The sequence below is a fragment of the Anser cygnoides genome, chromosome 1, assembly GCF_040182565.1.
Source record: "Anser cygnoides isolate HZ-2024a breed goose chromosome 1, Taihu_goose_T2T_genome, whole genome shotgun sequence".
Lineage (NCBI taxonomy): Eukaryota > Metazoa > Chordata > Aves > Anseriformes > Anatidae > Anser > Anser cygnoides.
Genome location: NC_089873.1, coordinates 29064476 through 29088209, shown reverse-complemented (window position 1 = coordinate 29088209; position 23734 = coordinate 29064476). Strand labels below are relative to the sequence as shown.

General features: G+C 44.2%; 1 protein-coding gene and 1 long non-coding RNA gene across 12 annotated transcripts in view; one reads left to right on the top strand and one right to left on the bottom strand.

Moving 5' to 3' along the window:
* LOC106042057 (uncharacterized) overlaps nt 1–14724 on the bottom strand; it is a 30477-nt gene extending 15753 nt beyond the window's left edge. Inside the window, exon 1 of the long non-coding RNA XR_010829093.1 lies at nt 13745–14724. This is a non-coding gene — a long non-coding RNA (uncharacterized lncRNA). The remainder of the gene's footprint in view (nt 1–13744) is intronic.
* Nucleotides 12931–23734, top strand: part of FOXP2 (forkhead box P2) — a 441200-nt gene continuing 430396 nt past the window's right edge. For 2 of the 11 annotated variants that reach the window (XM_066991451.1, XM_066991462.1), the window contains exon 1: nt 12946–13604. The gene's annotated coding sequence lies outside the window, so the exon portion shown is untranslated. Of the gene's footprint in view, nt 13605–23519; nt 23669–23734 lie in introns of those variants that run through there. The other 9 variants (XM_066991499.1, XM_066991489.1, XR_010829081.1 and 6 more) reach the window with 8 other exon arrangements.

The following is a 23734-nucleotide window of genomic DNA, read 5'->3' as shown; positions in this document are numbered from 1 at the left end:
TGCTTTCGAGAACAGAGGATACAATATCTAATTACAGGCTGAAATGCTACTTCTTAGATTTTTAGTTATTTAAATATATTTCACCATACTAATATTTATACTGTTTGGAAGAGATTTGATTACTCTCTGTTGGTGATGAGCCTCTGTGTTGACAGAGTCCTCCAGTCATTTTTATGTTTACAAACATAGGCTCTGATGGTTCATCTCTGGCGATCCAGCTGGAGCAATTGTCAATGATTAAAGTTCCAGTTGATGGAGGAAGACTCTTTCAAAATGTGATCCTGTGAGAACTGTATAATTCTCCACTGGGACTTGCTAAGATGCTTTTCTGAATTCAACAGAGATAAGCAAGGAAGATGATCTCCTTTCATCCACCAGATATAAACGTGCAAGTTACTGTTGAACAGAGACTATCCAGACCTTTTAAAATAAAGGTGCTCAGTACCATCTTTTGGTATAGAACACCACCACAGTTGAAGACCTTGTTGAGTGAAGATGAATTGTCATTCCTTTGTTTTACATTAGCCTGGCACTGATACTGTGTTAACATTTTTCTTGTATTATGAGAACATATGCAAAGAATGGGTAAAGTATTTTTACATTATCTCTGTAATGCTAAAAATTTCAGTTAAATCTCTCTAAACTATATAATATCGGTGCCAGTGAAAACACTAGCCTTCCCCCTGCTACTGGTTAGAACATCCTTTCTTACCTCTTAACTAAAGAAATTCATAATATGGCATAATATGGTGAGTCTTAATTGAAAACTACCTCTAAAATTTACAGCTCTGTCACAAAAAAACAAAAACAAAACAAAAAGCTATAAGGTTTGGTTGAAAGAAACAAATATTTAGCCAAAGATGCTATGTAAACAAGTCTTACAAAGAATTACAGATTTTACAGAATCAGTAGGTATTTATTATTATTTAAAGTAAGGAGACTTTAGATAATCTAGATAATCTCAAGATTTCACTGACTCATTGTCCCTCCAGCTCTTCTCAAGTAATAAATAGTTAGCAAAAACCATTAAGTAATGAGAAGAGAGAGGAATTTTCAGTGGAATTTTCCCTTTCAGAAAAGGATAGGTCAATTTCACTTCTTATTAGAAATGTTACATATATGATAAGTGCTTCTTTAATTCCATTTTGCAGTCCTCGTTTTTCTATGTATTATTCAGAGATTAGATTGATTATTGTAGATATTTAGGACAAACAATTCTGGTTTTGCACAAAGCTTAATAGGACGTATTTGTCCCTCCTCTGAAATGTGCTCAGAGGAATTGTTGTCAGAACTAGTTACAGCTTCTTCTTTCTCAGCCTGCCCTGTCCTGTCTTGCTTTGCTCCTCAGCTGAAGTTAGAACATAAAATAAGTTTGTGAACTCTATATGGTTCTAATTTATGAAGCTGGCTTTGGTCCCTAAGGGACCATATGCTGGCCAGAAATCATCACAATAAAGACACAGTTCATCTTCCCTCTGAATTTCCCAATCTTTCTTTTGCTTAACATGCTTTTTTGGACAAGACAGAAAGCAGTGGGAACCAGCTCCTCTGGTTGTATACCATTCAACAGTTCACTTCAGCCAGGGGAATTTCTACACTGGCATCTGTGACCAGATTCCAAGTTTCTTTACTGTTCAAAGACTGCAAAACAGCTGGGTCAAGGGGCAAAGAGCCTATCTGAATTTATTTTGCTTAAGCTTGAGGTCTGGTCTTGCTTAGCTAACAAGATCTCATTACATCATAGTCCATGCAGCTATGCCTTACAACGTGTGCTTTGGACAAGATGGTGAAAAGCAATTAAGCGAACACAGAGATTGCTCAGATTTCTTCATACTGAGATTTTTGCACCAAGTACTCAAGTTTTCAATCAAAAATTGATCAAAGAAGAACAGGAAAAAGAAGAGATGTACATTTCTTTAATACTAATACTTTTCGCTTGTGGGGAAGGTAATTTCCTTTACAAAAGAGGCTAGACTCTGTTTCATGGTGAAATTTTCCTCTCATATATGATGTTATGGAGAACTCAAATAAGAAAACAACAGATTTCTATCTGCTACGCAGATATTTTGTGGGCAACCAAATTGTACATTTTTCATCTTAGAGTATTTTTTAGCTAAACAAAACACAATGTACTTGAAAATGTGCTGTCAGTGCTTTCATACTTGTGTTTCACACTTGCTTCAGCACATTGATAAAAGAGGAACAATATTTACAAGACAGAAGCCAGTTAAGCTTTGAACCCAGATTTTTTCCATGCTATAATAAAGTGGTGCATCCAGCATGAATTAGTCAGTGCTTCAGAGTAATAGGATGCACACTGTCAACAGCTATGGCTATGCTTGTTCCCTGGCTACAAATTACTGTTGTCCTCAAATTGGGCTGCAAGATCCATTGCAAACTAACTGAAATAGATTTTTTTTTTTTTTACAATGCATGGTACAACACTGTCCTCAATGTGCAGGTGTTAACTACAATTGAAACTGAAATCTTAAATATTAATAATTATAAGACATTTCCTTTAGTGACATTTCCTTTCTGTTTATGAATACATCCTCCCACATGCCATCCCATACAGTGGTGTTCCCGAATTTTTAAACTGCCTGAAACAGAAGCTTGTAAGGAATGGTGTGGTTGGTCCCATTTGTCTTCGTGGGGTGTTAAAAGCCTCGTGATTACAATTCTGACCTCAACAGGGCTCATAGCCAGACCTGGCTGTTGTGATCATGGAACTTTAACTCGTATACAGCACATGCTATGAATTTTTCCTGGGTTAATTTTTATCTTAATGATAGTATATACATAGGAAAATATTCACTCCTGTGATGAGGAACCCATGACAGTATGTAAGAAATTATTCGAGAATGGTCTTATTGTTAAAAATGTTCCTCTGCATTGTAGTCTGAATTTGTCTCATTGCAAATGCCATCCTCTGGAATCTGTTATACTTTGTCTGTAACAGTGAGGACCCCTCTATTATCAAAATATACTGCTTTGTGGGTATTGTGATACATGCTTTAAAATGTGTTTGAATTCTTGTTACTCTCCCATTAACCTTTTCCAAGTTTTAATCATCTCTCTTGAACTGTAGACATACATTTCTTCTGATCATTGCACTGAGAACTGAGCAAAGATTTTGCTCAGTTGATTGTCATGATCCCTGTGGGTTTTTAGAAGATATTTTTTTTTTTCCAACACAGGCCCTTTGTCTCACTCTCAGCTCCTCCCAGCACAAGTATCCAGTGCACGTTTTGCATTCCCTTTTCCCATGTATCATTTTAGCATCTATTTCATTCATTGTTTGGGATTGATATCAGATTGACAAGCCCATCCACACTGTCTTGTTTACCACTTAGAAATACAGTTAAAGCATTTGCATTCTTCCATTCTTTTTGGAACTTGCTTTGTTTTCCAAGATTTATTGGAAATCCATATTAATGGTAAAGCAAGAAGTGCATCCCACTCTTTTAAGACTCTTGAATGTCAATTATCTGTCTATTTATTTTAAAAACTCTAGCTTTTGTAACTGCAGCTTATTGTCCTCTTTTGTTGCTCTAAAATTCAAAACTATTTATTCACTATGTCTATGATCAAAAAATTCTGCTTTATCTTTATAATTTTTAATTCTGCTGTCAGGTTTTCCTTATATGATATTGCCACCTAATTCCATTTTTTGGTGGATGCAACTCTTTGAGTTAGGAAATGACAATATTAAATACCCATTTTATTAAGTTTGGGTTGAGTTTCCTCATTTTAACACAATTTTCCTTCCTCTGTCATTTCAGATAGGTAGTTAAGGTATTGCCAAATGATACAGTTCGATATTCTGCTCTGGACACCCCCTATTCCTCCATGAGGGCATTCATGCATGAGTGTTTGTTTGCAAAGTGTTGTGACGTGGAAACAGATGATGTAATTCTTCTAGTCAGTGGGGGTATTTATAGCACATATTATCCAAAATAAGTCTTTAATTTAGAAGGCTATTTTCTCTTATTCCCTGTGCTCAGTTGAAAGATACCAAGGGGATTCAATGTATCCATGTGAATCTCCCGTCTCTTCTAAGATGGGAGAAGCCTAAAGAAACCATGTCATTCATAAAATGTGTGTAAGGAGGTGTCTAAAATTCAGTTGTTTGGTTACCTCTCTCCTTCTTACTTCTGCTTCTCTCTGCCCTTTCCTGGGCAGATTAGAACACTCATTTTAATAATCCAATCACACATACACATTCCCATCAGATTTCAGCCCAGCTAAGGCAAACTCAGCTCATAAATTAACAGTATCAATTTCTGTTCTTTAGCATTCAGGCTACCAACACTGATGTACAGACACTTACAGATGTTGGTCTTTTGCTTTACTTTCAATACCTGAATTTCATACAAACTCAGTGTTTCTGTTCCGATATGAGGGTTAATTCACTGATGAAGTTTCATAGTATAGTTGTTCACATATCCGTTGGTACCAGTGTAGACAGAGGGAGATGCTAGCAATGGACAATGCACAAACGGTTCAGGGTTGTTTTGGTGGTTAACCAGTATTCTAAGGTTTCTCCACAATATTCTAAAGTGCTTTCAGACCTGTCTGGCCCAAAGGAATCTAAATCTTAATTCAGAATAACAACATCAACAACAAAATCCTTGATGTTTTTACATTTTTGAAGCACCAAACTATTTCTCCATTTCTAGACTGTAGCTACACCTTGTAAATGGTCAGCGATACACGGATTAACATATAGCAGTGTAACATTAATTTAATTTCACATATAAAGAATACAAGATGTATCTTGCTGATTTATTGCTCTTATTTATTAAAGACCTTGATATTTATTTATTTAGTCTCCATATACTTTGTAGTTAGCTGGTCAGAGTCACAGTGCAACCAGCAGTCTTTCTGTAGATTTTAGGTAATACTTGCGTCTGGTAAGCTTTCAGGTAATGCTTGTGTTAGGACCAGAGCAGGCCCTATTAAAATCCACGGATAAACTAGCAGATCATCTCCTAGAATAATCCCTCTTAAACCTTTATTACAGCAAGTAGTGCCAGTTCACCCGTTATATTAAATTTAATAAATTACAGTAAGAAGAATGCAGACATATGGGCAGTACAGGTAATTCTTCAAAAAGACAATTATTGTTTTTGCCTTCTTCAGCATGGATATATATGGGCCCAAAATCAAGTGTGTTATTTTGTTGGTTTTATTTATTTATTTATTTATTTATTTATTTTTTCGACAAACTAAAAATACCAGAATTTATGTGTGTAGTACCTATAATTCTATAACTGGAACAATTTTTTAAGAAGTCAACATTGATTTAAGTACTCTTAAAGACAAAATTGTCAGATTTCCAAGATTATTGTCAAGATTATTTTCAATAATCTGATGCCTTTAAAAGGTGATTTTTCTGGTGACTTCTGAAAATCTAACACAGAGGGTACTCATGAGTAGAAGAGCCATTTGTTTAATGAGATGTCCAAGCCTAAGATTCTCACCACCAACAAAGCACTCCAGAGAATGTACACGAAACTGCTGGATGGTTGGGCTGAGGTAAGAAGATGCATATGGTTTGAGCAGATGACTCTGGAACATGCTTTCCACATGTCCAAGTAAGCTTCGGCTAGAGCCGCATCTTTGGAAATGTGGAACATCGGAGCTAGTGTCGTTCCTGCCTTGAACTGGAATCAGGATCCATGAGTTACTGAAATGATTTAGGAGTAGTTGCAGTTTGAGAACATGAAAAGACGTTGTCTAATATTGGAAAAGAAAAAAAAAAAAAAAGACCATGTAAATAAAAAGAATTCCTTTTAAAAGATTTTTTTTTTGTAATTATTAAGTGATTGGGTATAAAATTGCTAAACCTCTTGCCTCGATACAAATGTCCAAGGCTACAGATAACACTTCATTTCTTCACAAATCATTTGTTCTAAAAAGTGCTGTTTTTTCTGAGTCACTTATCCTTGCCTACTGCTTTGCTTCTTACACAATGAGTAAAATAGCTGACAGACTAAAGTGCAGTGCTGTGATATCCAATTGTGTTGACTGTGCGTGATTCTACATTTCTCTGATTCTCCTTCTAGCTCTACTGGCTGTGCAGCTGTAGCAATAAAAAGCGTGTTTTGCTGTTTAAGGAAAGTGACAAGTAGGATGCCGAGGGAGAAAGTAGTATTTTGTCTTTTATCTGATTATAGTTTTGTACAAATTTGGAAAACAAGTTACTTTACTGCTTCTATATCACAGAACTCTATAATTCACATCTACAAGACAGTAACTCTATTGCTTTAGAATATATATTCTAAGGTTGTGTCCCTGCAATCTCCTTAAATAAACCTAAAAAATGGGCTTGTTTATTTAGTGTTCAACTAGCGTAAAACTCCTGTATCTAACCATATTGTTAACATCCACAGTCTGCTTTCAATTTACTTCACAAACCCGTGAATTCTACACAAGTGCTTGTGGGTGGAAAGATGACTACTTAATACATGTTAATTTGTGTGCATGACATAGAAATGGTTTCTAAAAAGACAGCTCTGTCCCCTACCCCTAAATACTGACAAAATTTTCAGAATGCCAGGAATGTTGTTACAGATGTGTAAATGCCATGAAACTGAATGCAATTTTGCATCTTTAATGTGGTCCTTGTGCCTCTGGTACCAAAGTAAAGCAGTTTCCTGATACAGCTGTAATTGCTGTTTAGTTACTAAATATATTTCCTTAAACATAAGAATGTTTGCTTTTTTTTTTTTTTTTTTTTTTCTTAAAGAACTAGAAACTTTGTGCTCTTTTGGTATTATGAAATCATAGTTTAATATCAGTGCTGAAAACCATATTTGGGGTTGGGAGCAAACAAAATCAATCCTGTTTTCTTCTGTGAAGCTGAACCTAGTGTGTTCCCTCCACAAACTTCAGGTTCTGACAGATGGATTTCCACCCTGTGAAAGCAAGTCATAGTCCATGGGCAACAAATACATGCTACATGAAGACATCATGGGACAAGTGTAAGAGGCCTTGTGCTGCCTTACCGCTCATTTACTTCTACCAGCCCATGCACTTTGTTTTGAGTGAGGCTGAAGCAGTTCATCTGGAGGTGACACTTCCCGCAGCCCTGTAGCTTGGGGCAGGGACACTTTTGCATGCTGGAAGAGGAGAGTGGAAGCAACACAACAAATAAAAGCAGAAAATCTTCCTGTTAGGAAGACTTCTGTCAGCTTTAATGAAAAATTCCTGCAAGTCTCTGTGTTATGATTTGCTCTGAGGAAACCAAGAACGGAAAAAAATGCAGATAAACGATCACAAGATAGAAAAGGAAAGGCCAGACCACAGATCTTGGTGGAACTTGTGAAGACCCAGTGCTTTATAGCCAGCACTGTATTGTCACTGCTGAGACTGCTTTTGCTGACTTTGTTTACCTGAATCCTAAAAGCAATCCCACGTAATCTATACCTCGAGCGAGGTGCCTGGGCTGCCTGGCCGTCATGGCGAGGAAGTCAGGGATCTCACAGGGAAATCTGCAGCTGTCACTTTTCTGAGAGACAGAATAGACAGTATTGTCTCAACTGCTGACCTTCTTGGGATTGCCATACCCTGTTATGTTGTGACTCAGATGTTGTTATGTTGTGTTCTTTTGGACATGGTGCTCATGGGGTCTGTTTTATAAAAGCAGCAGGTGTTCTCACCTGTTTTAAAACTTCCAGTTTTGCAATATCTTTGCAGTAGCTGCAATATATATATCTTAATAGAATAAATAAGTTATGTTATTCTAATTGTTTCCTAGACCTTCCTCAGGCATAAACCATCAGTCAGCTCCCGTGACCTAAGCACTTGCTTTCAGCTGGCCCAAAGTGGGGATGCAGTGTCACTTTGCAGAAAAAAAAAAAAGGCTGAAGATGGACAAGAGCAGTGAGAGAAGTGTGATTACACAGCCCAGTGGGTAGGACACTTACAGAGGAAAGGGGAGGCTAGGGTCAGGCAAGGCTCTAAGGACTGGTTGGGCATTTTACCTAATTAAAAATTAATGCTCAGCTGCACAGAGGATGCCTAGTTTTAGGAGGTTGGTTTGGTTTAGGAAACATGCCAAGCTTTTCAACCCTACTGTGACAGTTATTTCGAGCAGAAGTGGCATCTTAGGAGCCAAAGGGATTTTAGTGTCACCTTAGCAATGCTAACTCATCAGAGGGCTAAAGAAGGATTTTGAAGATTGCAGCTTGGATTTAGGAGCCTACATTTTAGCAGCACCTTTTACAATATCTAAACTTTACAGGTCAGATGCTAAATTTTCCAGAAGCCATGAGCTGTTTGTGGGACACACTGAGAACTATTGCTTATGCTTGTTTGTGATACTGCTCCAAGGGTTGTCCTTTGGAAACTTGTCTTTGTCTTAAAACTTTCCTCACCTTTGACTGAATAATACTTTTGTATACACGCTTAAATTTTGGGGACTGGGACCTTTACCTGAAAGGTCAGTGTGGCACATTTCTCCTCCATGCCTGGCCACACAAAACAGGAAAAGAAACCACAAAGTTCTGTAGGTCAAGCTTTTATATATAGATGTGAAATATAAGGTAAAAAAAAAAAAAAATCAGCCATGTTTTTCCAATACATGAAATGGTTGAAGATTTGCACAGCTTATTGTTATTATGATTCTTCTGTATCAAAGAATCCAGGGAAGACTATCACAGTGCAACCCCCTCCTTTTGGGGCAGCACTGTTAAGACAGCATACATAAGGCAGCATCCTGCTTTGTTTTTCTTTTCTCCAGCAACTCTAATTATTTTATTTTTAATTTTGGTTGTTGCTCTAATGCTTATTGAGTAACTTTAAAATGAAATTGTAATAAAACACACTTAAAGCTGTAGGCAGTGCAAACACTGAAATGATCTGCGAATTTTTGGACACAAGTTTTTTACCAAACATTCCTAAATCAGTAATTGGTAGCAGTGGCCCAGCCATTTCCCAAAGCAGAGAACATTTCACAGGATTTATTTCTGCCAGAGGAATGTTAAACACTTCTCTCACCAATTCAGAAACCTTAGCCTTTAATGTTGACTCAAAGAGCTTAGTTGCTTATGAGAGCTTAGTTTACTACGGAGAAGGTGGAAAGTATTTTTTTCGGAATAATGTGAAAATAGCTGTTAGACAAAGGAATACTGAAAGTGTTTATTGCCTGCAGGGTAATCCCACGTTTCATGATAGCCTAGAAAGTGGACATATAGCCTTAGAGGAAAAGGGGTTTTGCTCTTTTAACACGTCAAGAAGCTAAAGGGGGGACCCTCATCCTGAGCATCAACAGCTACTGGTAGGACAGAGGAAATTTGAGTTTCACTGGGATGAGGAATCAGACAGGGAAACAAGATTTGTAAGAGCGTGTTAAACTGCCATCGCCCCCTAACAATAGCCACAGCACTGGAAAATGCCGACCGCTAATTACAGGATAAAACCGGTGAGCACTTGCAAAATGTCAGGCTGAAGACGGGCAAAAAGCCGCGAATTTCCACAGCTGAAGAACAACCTGGAAGCTGACTTTTAATGATAAAGCACTCCATACCGAAACCCACCTGGATCAATCCTTACCAAACGCCACATGCTTTAAAATAGGAGCTGTGGTAAAATAATGATAAGCCTGATGGTTTTCATCGCAGGGGTCTGTGACCACCCACTTGCATGTCCCTTCCTACCCCACTCTGAGTAACAACTGACCTCTGAAACTCAAGGAATACCTGGAAAATCCTAAAGGAAGCACATCTTTCTTGGTTCTTCACTACTGATGGCAAATGAGCACTCTGTAGGCCTGTTAGCTGAAGAGTTGAGAAAGGGCTGAAGTGTGAGGGCAGCTCTCACCTGGTCAGCCACACAAAGCAGGTACAGTGCTTACACCGGGTAATGCAAAAGCATTTTGTGATTCCTCTGAGGATCTGTTTACAGCTCTTGACATTGTAGGAGGACTGAGAGGTAGCATTAGGACACACCAGCCTCATCCGTTATGTTATTCTATGTGCGTTTTCTTTGTGTTCCTTCTCAGGACCCAGCATCGCAGGATGGGTGCGCAGAACGGAACTGGGATCCCACAGCCGGCAACCTAGCTACAAGAACTCTTTATTTTTACTTAATTTAACCTTTTTGGCTTACATTAGCTTTCTGATGAACTTTCTCCTGAAAACTGGAAGCTGTGTGGGTGCCGGGCCGCTTCGGAAGGGCCACCATCCTTGGGCTGCCGGGGGCCAGGCCGAGCAGCAGAGGCCGGACACCACGGTGAGGGGCTCCCAGCTCCAGCCCCGCCGGGAAAGCGAGAGCCGTAGGGAAAGGGGGAAAATATATATATAAAAAAAGTTGCCAGCTCTCATTAGGATTTATTGTACGTCTGAACTTTTGTAGTCCCGACGCTTAACGACAGATGGTGGTGTAACTCCACCAATTTTGTAACGTCTCCCTTCGCTTTGATGTTGTAATACAGATTCTCCTCGATTGGACTTCGGTTAAAACCAACATTTTCTGCTCCTTCCAAACCGTCTCGGGAGCCGTGCACGGGGAGGAAGGGGAACAAACCTATTTAGAAGAGGAGCCTGTTTTCTCGGTCGCTTTATAAACAATCCTAATTGAAAATGGCAATCTGATAGACACCTAACGCTGCCAGCTGCACAGAGAAAATACATTAAATTAATTAAAGGAAGACGGTTTCAAAGCGGTTTATTTGAAGCGAGAAATACAATACAACTGTGCAGATGAAATCTCGAACCGTAAACAGGAACAAATAAAACGCACCAGCCTTTTTCATTACAAAGCCAAGTTGTGTTTTTTTTTTCCGCCGTAACCACCGCCGTAAAAATAAAAGAGTCGGCGAAGTGTTTGTTTGTTGAGCCCTCCTTTTTCGTGGCACTTGCGAGCCGCTCAGACCCGAGCAACGCCGACTAATTTAAGCAGCCAAGCGTCGTATTGTTCCCCGCGTGTTATTACCCGCTAGGCAGAGAGGCTGTCAGCGGCGGCCGTGTGAACGAGGGGGGATTTTTTACCTCGCCTTGAAACAAAGCGGAGAGCTGCCGGGGGCTGCGGAGCTACCGCGGCTCGCGGGAGAGGAGGGAGCCCGGCTCGACGGCGGCGGCCCGGGACCGGGCAGGGCAGAGCAAAGCAAGGCAGGGCCGGGCAGAGCAGGGCACAACAGGGCATCCCGACCTGGGGCAGCCCAACCCGGGGCAGCCCCGGCGCCGCCGTGCACCTCCTCTCCCGTCCGGCCCTCCGCAGCCGCGGCGCGGGGGCGCCCGACGGAGCCGTCGGTGCCCGGCTGCGGGGCCGCGCCGCCGCCCGCGGGTTCCCCTCCGCCAAGCGCTGTGCTCGCCGCCCCTTTTCTCCGGCCGCAGCCTTGGGACGCCCCCCGCAGCCGGTTCTGCGGGGAAACCCGCCCGGCTCCCCACGGGGACCGCAAGGCGCCCGCCCGCCGCCTCAGGGAGGGGGGTGTCGGCTTTGGGCCCGCGCAACTTGCGCCTCCGCGGAGCCCCGCGGCCGAGCCGGTTCATCCCACCGGCAAGCGGAGCCCGCGGGGGGCGATTTCGTTTGCAGGCGCCGGGGAGCGCGGCGGAGCGCCCCGCACGGGTCCCCCCCGCCCCGCACCGTCCCGGGGCCGCGGAGGGATGCTGCCCGCGACCACCCCGCTCCGCAGCCCCCAGCTCCTCGGGGGGCACGGCGGGCGCCCCCCCGCAACCGTTGCGCTGGCAAACTGGCGAGAAATAAAAGCGGCCGGGGTTTAGCGGCAACGGCGGCGGGCGAGGTGTGCGTGAGATAGGGCTGAGGGCGCTGGGGGGGGGGGGGGGCAAGGGAGAGTGGGAAGCGGGAGGTGGGGGGGGAGACAAAAGAGTTGCAAGTAGCAAATAAATATATTTTACGACCACCCATCGGCAGCGCCGCGCCCCCGCGGCAGCCTGCCCCGGCGGTGAACTTTCACCTCCCGAACCCGAGCTCGCCCCATTGGCCGGCCCCGCCGCCGCCCCGCACGGGCCCCCCCGCAGCCGCCCCGGCCCCCTCCCGGCGGCGGGGCCGGGGCCGGGAGGGAGCCGGGGCGGCCCCGTTCGCGGGGGGCCCCCGCGGAGTTGCCGAAGTTGCGGCGGCTCCGCCCCCGCGGTAGCGGCCGTGCGGGAGCCCGGGGGTGGGGGGGCGCAGTGCCCCCGGTGGGGCCGGCCGGGAGCGAGCAGCCGAAGCGAAGTTATTATAATAATTATTTTTTTTTAATTCGTCCCGCGGTTAACGCCGAGCGGCGGTGCACGCAGGAGAGCTTTTCGAATGCGAAAAGTGCCGGGCGGAGGTTAGGGCGCTGGGAGCGGGAGGATGCTTGAATTACAGCGCAGCCCGCTTTGTTAATTTGCTGATGTACCTGCGGGCCGGCAGCGGGATTAAGTGCCCGGCATCGAGTGCCCGGCAATCGCGGGGGCCCGCAGCACTCCTCCCGCTTCTGGCCACGCTGCCAACTGGTGTCCGCCCCCCAAACCCCATCCTCGCCCAAAGCGCGGGGACGCCCTTGGGATCCCGGGGGCGGCCGGTTCCCCCGGGGGGGGGTGGGGGTGGGGGGCTCTTGCACCTTGCCGCGGCCCGTCGGGAGGGGAGAGAAAGTTTCGGGAAGCGGAGGGGCGAGGATGCGGGGGGGATGCGGCGGCAATGGGGGGGACCCCCGCCCGCATCCTCATCCCTCCTCCCCTCCACGGCGCCTCCCACGCGGATCCCTACCCCCGTGCTCGGCCCGCGGCACGTCGAGGGCTGCCAGCAGGCTGCAGCCACTCGGCACTGCCAGCACAACACCCGGCTTTGTTTTCTCCCCGTCTGCTAAACTCGTTGTGTCTAACGGAGCAAAAAAGAGGGGGGGGGGGGGGGAGGGGGGGGGGGGAGAGGAGAAGGAGGAGGGAGGGAGAGAGGGAGGGAGGGGGGAGAGGGGGCGGGGAGGGGAGAGCAAACAACTTCCCCGACGGTTTGTTTACACAGCAGGTGGACCCGACGGCGGAGGGCGGCTCGCAGCGACCGCGCCGCCGGGGCCCGGCCGGGGGAGGCGCGGAGCGGAGCGGGGCGCGGCGGCCGGGGCAGGGCAGGGCAGGGCAGGGCGCAGCGCGTCCCGTCCCGTCTCGTCCCGCCGCACTTTTGGCTGTTGCCATCTCCCCCCCCCCCCCCTTTCCTCCCACCACCACCCCGCGCATTATTAGCACTCCTGTGCAGGCCACTTCGCGATCATGTGAGGGCTCCCTCTTCACTCCTCTTTTTCTCTCCGAAGGAGTCGGTGTGTGTGTGCGGCGGTTTTTTTTTTTTTTTTTCCTTTCCCTTTTTTTTTTTTTTTTTTGCATTCCCAACAAAACACATACACACAGGCGGCACACTCCGCACACAGCCAGACCCCCGCACGCCGGGGGAGGGAGGGAGCGAGGCAGCGGCAGGCAGCGCCAGCCTGCGGGAGGGGCGCCAGGCACCGCACCCGCGGAGGGGCCCCCCCGGCCGCCCCCCCACCTCCCGGCCCGCTCGGCCCGGCGGCGGCAGCGGCGGCTCCGCCCGCAGAGACTTTGCATGTGCGCGCCCGTGTGCGCGGCTCCGCTCGCCCTTTTTCTCTCGGTGTCAGCTCGTCGGGACGCCCTGCACGGTGTCTCCTCCCGGTAAGTATTCCCCCCCCCCACCCCCCGCCAACCCCCCGCACACACCCGTCCCCTCCTCCCCCCGCAATCCGGTGTGACTCGCTGCTTCCCCCCGCTCTCTCTCCCCCCCCCCCCCCCCCCAGGCTCCGTTGCTCACTCACTTGCCGCGGGAAAGTTTGGCCGGTGACATGTGTCAGCTCCCCCGGCGCCCGGGGGCACCGCTCCCGAAAACGCACCGCATGCGGGGGGGGCGCTGAGCCGCGGGGGGGGGGGGGGTTGCCGCTGCCCCGGCCGGAGTTTGGGCTGAGCCGGAGTTTGGGCTGCGCCCGGGTACCTTTCTCTGCACCCCCCCTCCGGTCTCAGCCCCACTTTCCCCAAATCTCCCGGGGCTGCGGGGCCGAGCACCGCCGCTGCTCCGCACCCGCGCCCCCCCGGCCGCCCCCCCTGCGTAATTAAAACCAAACAACCTGTAGCCTTCCCGTGCGGGGCCAGAAGTGCAAGGCAGGGAGGGCTCGGGGCCGGGCTTCCCAGGGAGCGTTTCCAGGGGAGGCTCGGCCGTCCTCGCCTCGCTTCCCCGTTTGTGTTGTTTTTCTTTTTTTTTTTTTTTTTTCCTCTTTCCCCCCCTTTTTTTTTTTAAAAGACCTCCCCAGCAGACAGCCGGGGTGAAGAAACGTGTCACGTTTCTCCTTTGTGTGCTGCCTGCCTGCCGGAGGGAGAAGCGAACAGCCTCCCCCCCCCCGCTCCTCCCGTCCTCTGCCGCCTCCCTCCCGTCCTCTGAGCGCGGAGGGGAGGCCGGGGCCCCCCTCCCGGAGCCGGCCGCCCCCTCGGGGCTACCCCGGGGCGCCCCCGCTGGCTCGGGTGGGGAACCGCGGGGCCTCCTGCGCCTGCCGACGGCTTTCGCCCCCTCCCCTTATACACCCCCCCAAAAAAAAAAGACAAAAAAAAAAAAAAAAGCCTAAAACCAAGGATTAATAAATAATGCTCCTGGAGCTGCGGAGTTCCGCAGGCGGCCTCCGTGGCTGGTGCGTGGGGGCCTTGCCTTGAAATTGGCTCTTGAAATTCAAGAGGTCCGCGGGACCTGGAAAGTTTTGAAAGTTTAATTTTTTATTTTATTTATTTATTTATTTATTTTTTTCGGAGAAGGGAGACCGCGGCGGTGAGGCATGCCCTGAGGTGTTTGCTTTTCAAGTCGGGAGCGCCGGGGTAAGGACGAGGAGGGGAGGGAGAGGCGAGCGCCGTGCCCGCCCCGCCGCCTGCCCCTGCCCCGCAGCGCGCTGCTTGCGCGCCCCGCGGAGCGCTCGGCCTCTGCCCGCAAAGCCGCTGCCACCCAGCTGCTCTTGCATGGCAAAGGTAAAGACAGCCCGCTAGGCGACTTTTTTTTTTTTTTTTTTTTTTTTTTCACCCCGCAGATGTCAGGTTCAGGAGGCTGCGGGCCCGTTTCCCAGCGCAGCCCCTGGCTGGGCGCTGGTGAGGTCCCAGGATGGGGTTGCTGGCATGGGGTGCAGGCTGGGTTGTGTGCGGGCAGGGTTTGTTGGCAGGAGAGCGTTCATTCAGACCTCGCAAGAGCAGTCCGGAGAGAAGGCGCGCGGCTGCTCTATTCCCAGGGGAAAAATAATCTCAAAAGTCCCTAAATTTATTCTATCATCGTCTGTACGTACATAGTGCAGAGCCGCAGATGGAAGCACACGCGGTAATCGCTACCTGGGAATCGCTTCTATTTTGACAAAGCCTCATTTGTTTATATACTTTCTTAAAGAGAAAAAACACAGAAGGTCCCCTTCCAAAGAGGATTTCCCCTGGTCTTTTCCCTGCATGAAAGCCCCTATCCAAAACTCCCTCGAGTCAGCAGGAAGCTTTCTGTTGACATCAGTGGGAATCACTTCGTTGCCTCGATGCCCTTGGATCAGGCCCTTGCAAATTTCGTTACCAATGTGGGACTAGGAAGTTGTGCGCTCTGTCTGTGCTCCCATGTTAATTTGTGGGGGGGAAAAAAAGAAGTCAGATAAAGTTTAAGAGATTTTGACACATTTTTTTTTTCCTGTGCTAGGTAATTTAAAACCATTAAGGAAAAACATTACTGCTAGTAATATTACTCTAAAGAAAATATGATTAATTATTAAATCCGCTTCTCTAATGCTACACTAAACCCTTTCGAGTGAGATATAGATTTTAGTGTTCAAATTAGTATTTATTTTTAATTTAAGGCTTTCCCTGACTGTAATTTGTTCATATTTAGTATAGATATAGAAAATATGCCTATTTTGCACTTAAGCACTGTTTTAATGTTATTCTTTCAAAACAGTAGTGTTCTGTAGCATTTTTGTATACTTAAATCATTTGTTTAACTGTTTGGAATAGTAAATTACTAAACAGTTGAGGGAAAGGAAACAGTGTTTCAAACAGAGCATTCCCAAAATACATAAAGTAACCTTCATGCCAATTCATAGGTCACTTAGTGACATACAAAGTGATGCATAATTAGCTATTCTGATTTATTTTAATACCTAGGACCTGAAATAGGCTGCTTCATGTGCGGCCTTACTAGTGTAGGCTGTAAGATGTAACAGGAACATTAACCTGCAAGCTTGAGCAGAATCAATTGTATAAATATTTGGGTATTTCTTTGTTTTTAGTTTAACCTCAGGGATTCTTAGGTTTTGTCACAAGACCTATGTTTGAGTAAAGTGTTGGTAACATTTGGGAGAGGAGAAAAATTAAATGTTTTGTAGCTTTCTCTTTAGTGTAAATTTGTGTAAAATTACCAAAGGTTCTGTAAGGAGCAACCTAATTAGTGTTTACAGAGTGTGAGGAAGAGTAAAGCAAGTATGTTGAGCTTGGGCTATTTTAATTAATCAATCCATGGCACTATTTTTAAACCTCAGTAGGGTCTGTACCATAGCTAGGTGTTGAGTTATAGAGATTTTTGAAGTGACTGCTTTTTTTTTTTAGTAATCATCTGTTGCTTAATACATTTTTAAGATTTCTGTAATAAGATGCACCAAAACTATCATTTTAAGATTAAGGCTATATTTTCTCAGAAATGTTCTTCATGGACTTTAATGTATTTTAAAATATTACTGTAGCATAGGCTTTGTTTTCTGGACTGGTTTACATGAACTAGAATAAGCTTTTTATATTCTGAATATACCTGATTCAGCATTGCATGCACAGGAGTTATTCAAGGCTAGTGGGCTGAAAACAATAGAAAACTTCTGAGATCTGATCCGTGCTGTGGCAGTGTTTTGCTATGTGTCATTGAAAATGTCACTTAGCCTCTTTGTTTTTCATCGTCAAAATGTGAGGACTGGTATTTATCTATCTTTCTGATAGTGTGATTAATTAATATTTCTTGAATTCTGAGGGCCCTTTTTTTCCATTTCTTTTTTTGCCAGGTTTATTTTGGAAAAATTTAGTTCCGATAGTGGTTTAAAAAAGAATGGTTGGTGGGAGTCACCATGTTTTTTCTTTGTGAGTCAGATCATGAAGAGGTCACTTGCTTGTAGGGATTGAAAATGATTTAGGACATAGGTCACTGAGAAGTACTTATGGAGTGATTTTGACTGGAGAAAACTGCAAATCACCCTGAAACTCAAAAATGCTATCAACATGGTTATGAAATACTAATTTTTGGTACAGTTCAAGTGATTACTCTTTTTAAACTTCGTGGCAGCTAGTGGGTTTAGAAGTAATGCGAATTATCTATTTTTTCGCTGCCACTGTAGCATACCTCTCAACTAATCCTCATTAAAAGGAATGCTTGTCATTTAGATTCCCGTTATCCATCCTATTTTGATCTGAAATCTTTCTTGTTTGCATGTGTAAATTAGTGGCACCAGAAAAACTGAGTAAAAAAAAAATGAAATTATAGAACAGGTTAGCTACAGTAAAGTAACCTCAGTATCATAGTTCAGCGTTATTTGTTTGGAGGTTTGCTTCCACATTCGCTCTGTCACAGAATGAACATACTTACCTTAGTGCGAGTGTTTCCAAGGCTAGTTTTAAACTCAAATTTCAAAACTGCTAGATTGGCATAAAAACAAGGAGCAGTCCCACAAGTATCATTTAACACTGATAATCTTTTCTTCTCCTTTTTAATGACACTTACTACCTTTTTAAATCTTCCAAGATGTATACTTCAAATTATAAGAGGCATCTGTATCCTTTGATGCAAGATTTGCATCTGTTTTGGCTTTTCTGCTTGCTATTTTTTTTTTCTTTCCATTTCTGCTATATTTGCATTTTAAGGGCAAGACAATGTTTTGTGTCAGGAAGCTGGATTTAAAAGTGCCAGCAATAGCTCGTCTGTGCTGTCATCAGTGAAGTAGCTGAAAATAATCTTTTTAATGAACAGTTGCTTCAACGTTCACCGGTGCACCAAAATGTAGTTTGGGGTAATGCTAGAAAGTAAAGTTTGAGCTCCGAAGAGTGAGTTATGCGTGGAATGGCATTTAATATCATGTTTTCAGTTCCCATTCTAAGGCAAATTAAATTGAAATGTTAAGCACGTTGTATTATACTACCGACTATATTAAGCATTTTTAGTGAATTGTAAAGGTTGTTCAGAAGGGGGAACGAGAGCGTTGTAGGCTTAACTTTTTATCCATTCACTTAGCTATATCGTCTTCCTGCAAATAGTAATCACACGTCCTCCTCCTTACAGCTGCAGCTGGAAAGGGTTTCGCTGCAGTTGGTTTCACATTGAAATATGTGCGCTAGTCAGGCTTGCTGCTGCGGGCTGAGCCGAGCCCTTGGATGCCGTGAGCAGCACGCTCGACGGGCCCGAAGTTTGGATGCCTGTCACCGACGGCGGCAGAGGGCTTTGCTGGGGCTGTAGATAACAGAGGTGACTTTCTGACTGATGGGGCTGTGCGTGGGAACGGGCAGGTAGGTTGAAGTGATGGGCAGCCACTTCATTCAGCAGGCGGGAGGGGTGTTTGCTTCCCCGTCCCCCCACCCACCCCCTGTAGTGAGAGAGAAGTTTCTGGTCCACTGGTGGCCGCAGACCCTTTGCTCAGCGTGCCCTTGGACCTTTGCATGCCCCAGACCATGGCTGCAAATTGCATCAAATTAAGCATTTCGACAAATTGCTCAGTTCAGCCCCGTTTAAGCTAGTTTGCCTGCAGGATGTTGTGAGGAAGGCGCAACTGCAGCAGGCCCGTGCCAGCTCCGTCCCCCTGGGAGGTAGCCTGTCCTCTCTGCTGTTGGGCCCCAAACTGGAAATGCGTTTGAAGAGTGACATTTTGAGGCTAGATGATATATCATTATATATAACTAGGAAGTTTTTTTTCTAAGCACGTTGCTTCTTCGGGTAAGTATTTACATTTTTATGAAAAATTGCCTGTACCTCATAAGACTGATGTTTTGCTGAAGGAATATGAACAGTCCTATTGAAAGTCACTTGTTTTTGCTCTCACAACGTGATGCGTATTTTGCAACTTTGATCAGAATTTCTCAAAAATTTAAATACCGATTTATTAAATTATCCAGCTTCTGGGTTTCAGCCTAAAACAGCATGGTGCATATTTTAAAAATGTGGATTGTGTATTTGAGGTAGTTTGAATTTGTGTGTTTGAGATAATTTGACAAATTATGTATCTGACACATGCAGGCGTTAAAACATTGTGATCTTAACAGAAGTAACCACTATTATTTTGGTGGTCTGTCCTCTGGGGGAAGGAAGGGGAATGGCTGTACGAGCTCCGTGTGCTGCACCGCTTCTCCCACAAGGCCAAGTTGGATAACTCTTGTATGCAAACTAAGGAACCTGTGTTCATAGGGGTAGTCTCCGAGCTGCTGAGTTATTTCAAGCATAATATTGTGCTAAGGATCTATCAGATGTTGAATTTTAATTTGCCCAGGAACGGCTGAGAAAAGCTAAAAGGTGAATATATCCCTAAACACCATTTAAACCCCAGCATTCAATCAAAGCTAAATCTTGTTGTAAAAAAAGTTGCTGTCAATTATTTTGTCGATTTCTCTTTCTGTAACTCTTACTGTTAATATTTAGGAGGCTCGATGTTCTTCTGGCATTGTAACCCACCTGGTTAAAAAAAAAAAAGCTGTGGGTAATCATATGCAGTAAAACCTGCAGTTGACGTTTATCTGCTTGGAAATTAGATCAGAAACTGTCAAGTTTTACCACTTACAAATAATGTAAAGGAAATTTTAAGGGGTAGCTGTGGGAAGCCACGAAGGGCTTTGGAAAGGAGAGTGACAACACAAAAACAATGAAGATTTGGGAGTGCTGTGGAAAGCGGCCAGAGAAAACAAGTGATTGGGACAGAGCCAGCCAGCGTGGTGAGGGGGGAGCCGCTAGGAAAGTGTGGTTTTGCAGGAGAAAAGGCAGCGTGATTTTTATCTGATGGCCAATATCTGAAATGCATTTTTCACCGTAACTACATCTAAGAGAAGGAGCAACCAACTTTCTCCATGGCAGCGTTCTGCATGCAGTCAGGCGCAGTTTTAGCAGGCACAGAGGAGTTATGTCAGTTGACGCTCGTCAAAGCTTGGGCCTTAAGAGTGCTGTAAGCTATTTCAAAAAATACTTAGGTTTTGTCATTTACAGTGTGTGTTACAGTGTGTGTCTTTGAAAACTTATTTATTAGTTGTTGTGCTGGAAGTTGATGTTTAATTAGTGCAGTGCTAAGCATCACTTTCCCGGTGTGGCAGAGCTCTTCTGAAGATAAAGGGGAAGAAAAGTATATAGAAAACAGAGGCTAGTATCTTTTGGAGTCTAAAACACAGTAATTGAAATATTTATGATTCAAGGCACTACTCAGTGAGAGAACACAGACGGAATTGTGGTTTCATTACAGTACTTACAGTATTCTCATGACCTAAAAATGAAAACACAAAAACCTAATGCAGTCAGGTGTGCACAGACTGCAGAGATGCGCATAGCTGATGAACTGTTATGTTTTCCACTTGTGTCAATATGTTTTCGTCTTAGTGTAAGCAGATACTTAATTCAGATAAGGAATAAACTATTATCCTATGTACAGCACAGTAAACATAAGAGACAGAGTGCTGAAGACTCCCAGGTATGTGGTAAAAATGATTCTTCAATTGAAAATGAATTTGTGGAATATACGGGTGCTAAAGCTGTGTAAATATTAGGATGTTGTTTTGCTAAAGATCATGTAATGTTTTGCCCAGAAATTCACTCAGACTCATTTGTTACCAGTCTTGAATGCATTTAAATTACTTTTAATGTTGTGATGATGCCTGTAAATTGTTTTCAGTACACAGTAACTGTCAGTGTACATTGAAGAATATATGTGGTCAGTAGTTCATAAGATAACTATGTTGAATATGCAGAAGAAGTTTCACACAATGTCATAAATCCTTGCACATTCTTGTGCTTAATAAGAAGGAATTAAAGCGTATTGTGACAGAAACTTGGACATATTTGGTATTTAATTCTATTTTAAGTGAATGATGTCTTGTGGAAGAGTTTTGTGGGAGATGTGTTTAACCTTGGAAGTGTTGACCAGTCTGTTCCTGGGCCTCTGTTTATGATTGATCTGGAAAGGGTGTGAAGTGTACCAGAGCAACTGGAATTTTATATCTTTTGAACTTTCACATGGCAAGTTTTAAAAAAATGTAAGTTCGTTCGTTTTTTCTTTCTTTGTTTTTCTTTCTTTCTTTCTTTCTTTCTTTCTTTCTTTCTTTCTTTCTTTCTTTTGTTCATTCGTTTGTTCGTTCGTTCATTCGTTCATCTGGGATCTTCAAGTGATCACTGAGTAGCCAGGAGAATGGTAACATAGCCAAAATACTCGTGTATTCTTGTAGGACACTGGTGGGGAAATTGATGATGGTTGAAAAGTGTCTGTGGTGGGTGTGGAGCTGTGCATCTTTGGGAGTGGCGTGTGTCTGCATCTGCACCCACATCCATCAACAGCTTCCCAGGAAGAAAGCTACAGGCTTCAAAGGGAAAATCCATTGGGTAGATTTATTGAACCTCAGTTTATGGGACAGAAAACATTCTAAAGAAGCATGCATCCAAAATTTTCTGAAGTTGATATGAAGACTGCCTGTGTTTACTCAGAGTTTCAGCTTAGACATGGAGATTTGTTGATACTTCAGATGTATTTGTATGTTCATGTGCAAAACAAGTGTCTGAGGTTTTTCTGAGGCTACTTGGTTGCTCTTCAGAACTGCCTAGGATGAGACTGGTGACAGATTACTTATGTGTGGCTAAGCCATACCAGTGCAAAGGAAAGCAAGATTCCACAAATTAGCAAGGAAGACTTTTTTCTTTCCTGAGGGAGTATTATTTTTAATCCCATAGTTTTTCCACAACTGAATATTTAATTATGAATTCAACTTCCTGTCCCCTATCCCTTTTTGTCTGGACTCCGATGACAGGTCTCAAGAAACAGATAACGGTGACTCCTTAGACTGCTCCTTGTCAGTTGCCTGTTTATCCAAAAGACTGTGTGTCTTGCTGGCTTCTTTTTTTTTTTTCTTAATTTTTGCAGTATCAAAAATCCTGGTGACACTTACCAAAATAGTGTTGTCTCCACTACTCCCGCAAAAGAGAGGGACAAATCGTGATGACAAAGCAAGTTTCAAAACACAACCCAGAGATGATCTTTACGTTACCAGTGAAAATTGCCAAGTCCAAGTGTTTTTGGTTTTTCTTTAAATACAAGTTCTTGGACCTATATGCTCTGATCAAGTTACCACTAAGACGAAAATCACCTATTCAAAGTGATTTTTTTATATTTAAACACTTTCAAGGGTTCACTTCCATTTGTTCATTAAATGAATCCGAAAAAGTGCAGCAGTTAGGTACATCATTGGTGAAGATCCAGACATACGAGGAAGATGCTCCTTAAAAAATGAACACATATGCTTCTTTTAAATCAATGGTGTCCATCCTTTTCAGTGAAGCGTGGTAGCCCTGCATGGTGCTGCTGTGTTGTGTGCTGTGTGATCTGTGCTACTATGGGATCTGTTCAGTAAGTTCCCAGAAGCTATGTCCGTGCTTCTCGAGCAATGTAGTGGTTGAACAACTGTAATTCCCTAGGTATTTATCTAGGAAGGGTATTGCTATAGGTTGGTTGGACTGCCTATACATTTTGTTTCGTCCTCTCCAAGAGGCACCTTGTTCTTTCAGGCTTCTCCAGAGCAGAAAAGGAGCAGGCAGTGGGGCAGTGTTCTGGTGGTACCTCCTTACTGCCATTTGTTGCGAGTTCCCCTACTTGCCATTTGCTTGTTGTGTGAGAGGAGAGCTGCTGTAAGGTCTGAGAAAAGTGGTGGGTGGTGCAAACTGCATGATGCTTGACTGGGCCTCCCAGGTTGCAGACTGGGCACTCATACTTTAAATCTTCATGTGTGACTCAGTAAAAGAATACAATTATAATTATGTGATTGTGTGTAAAAATGGAACCTACTGTCCTGGACTTAACTACAGTGCTGTTTTAACCTCTTACTCAGTACATGTCTTCAGTAGCTAGAATAAAACTTTAAACTTTAACTGCTCACTGTTTTATATGTAGACGCCTGTTCATTTTGTGAATCAATGGTGCTTATATAAAAACCTCTAATTATACCTATGTATCATTTAAATACAGTTTTATAAATATTTTTTCTATACCCAGTGACTGCTCTTTAGTTCTTTGTTGTTATGACTAAATTATTACCAGAATGGGGAAGCTGCCGGTTTTTCAAGTCAATGCTAGGCGTACACTTTTATCTAAATTCAGCTACTAACAACAGTTTCTCCAGCTGAATTTCTCTTCATCTAAGTCATAGATGACTGGGAGCAGAATATGACCACAGACTATAAAAAAAATCTTTCTCGTTGTCACCTGCAATATTACCATAATTGGAACTAACGAGTCTGCAGTTGCACAATATTTATGTTGCAATCCAAACTGACACACACTGGAATGCTTCGGTAGCAAAACAAAACACAGACCCAAGCCTTGGGTGGCATAGCTGGGAGGGAGGAAGCTGCTCCTCGTAGGGACCTCTTTCAGCGGGGAAGTCCCCGACACACACGATGCATGTCCTCTAGGTTTCCCTGCTCTGTTGTGGGCCAGGGGGACTTTCCTGGAAAAGCGGGGAGATGAGGCAAGGTGAGTGCTTAGAGCATGGCTGCAGAGAGTGGTGGTTTGTGGTTTTTGTAGGTGATGCCTTGGGTC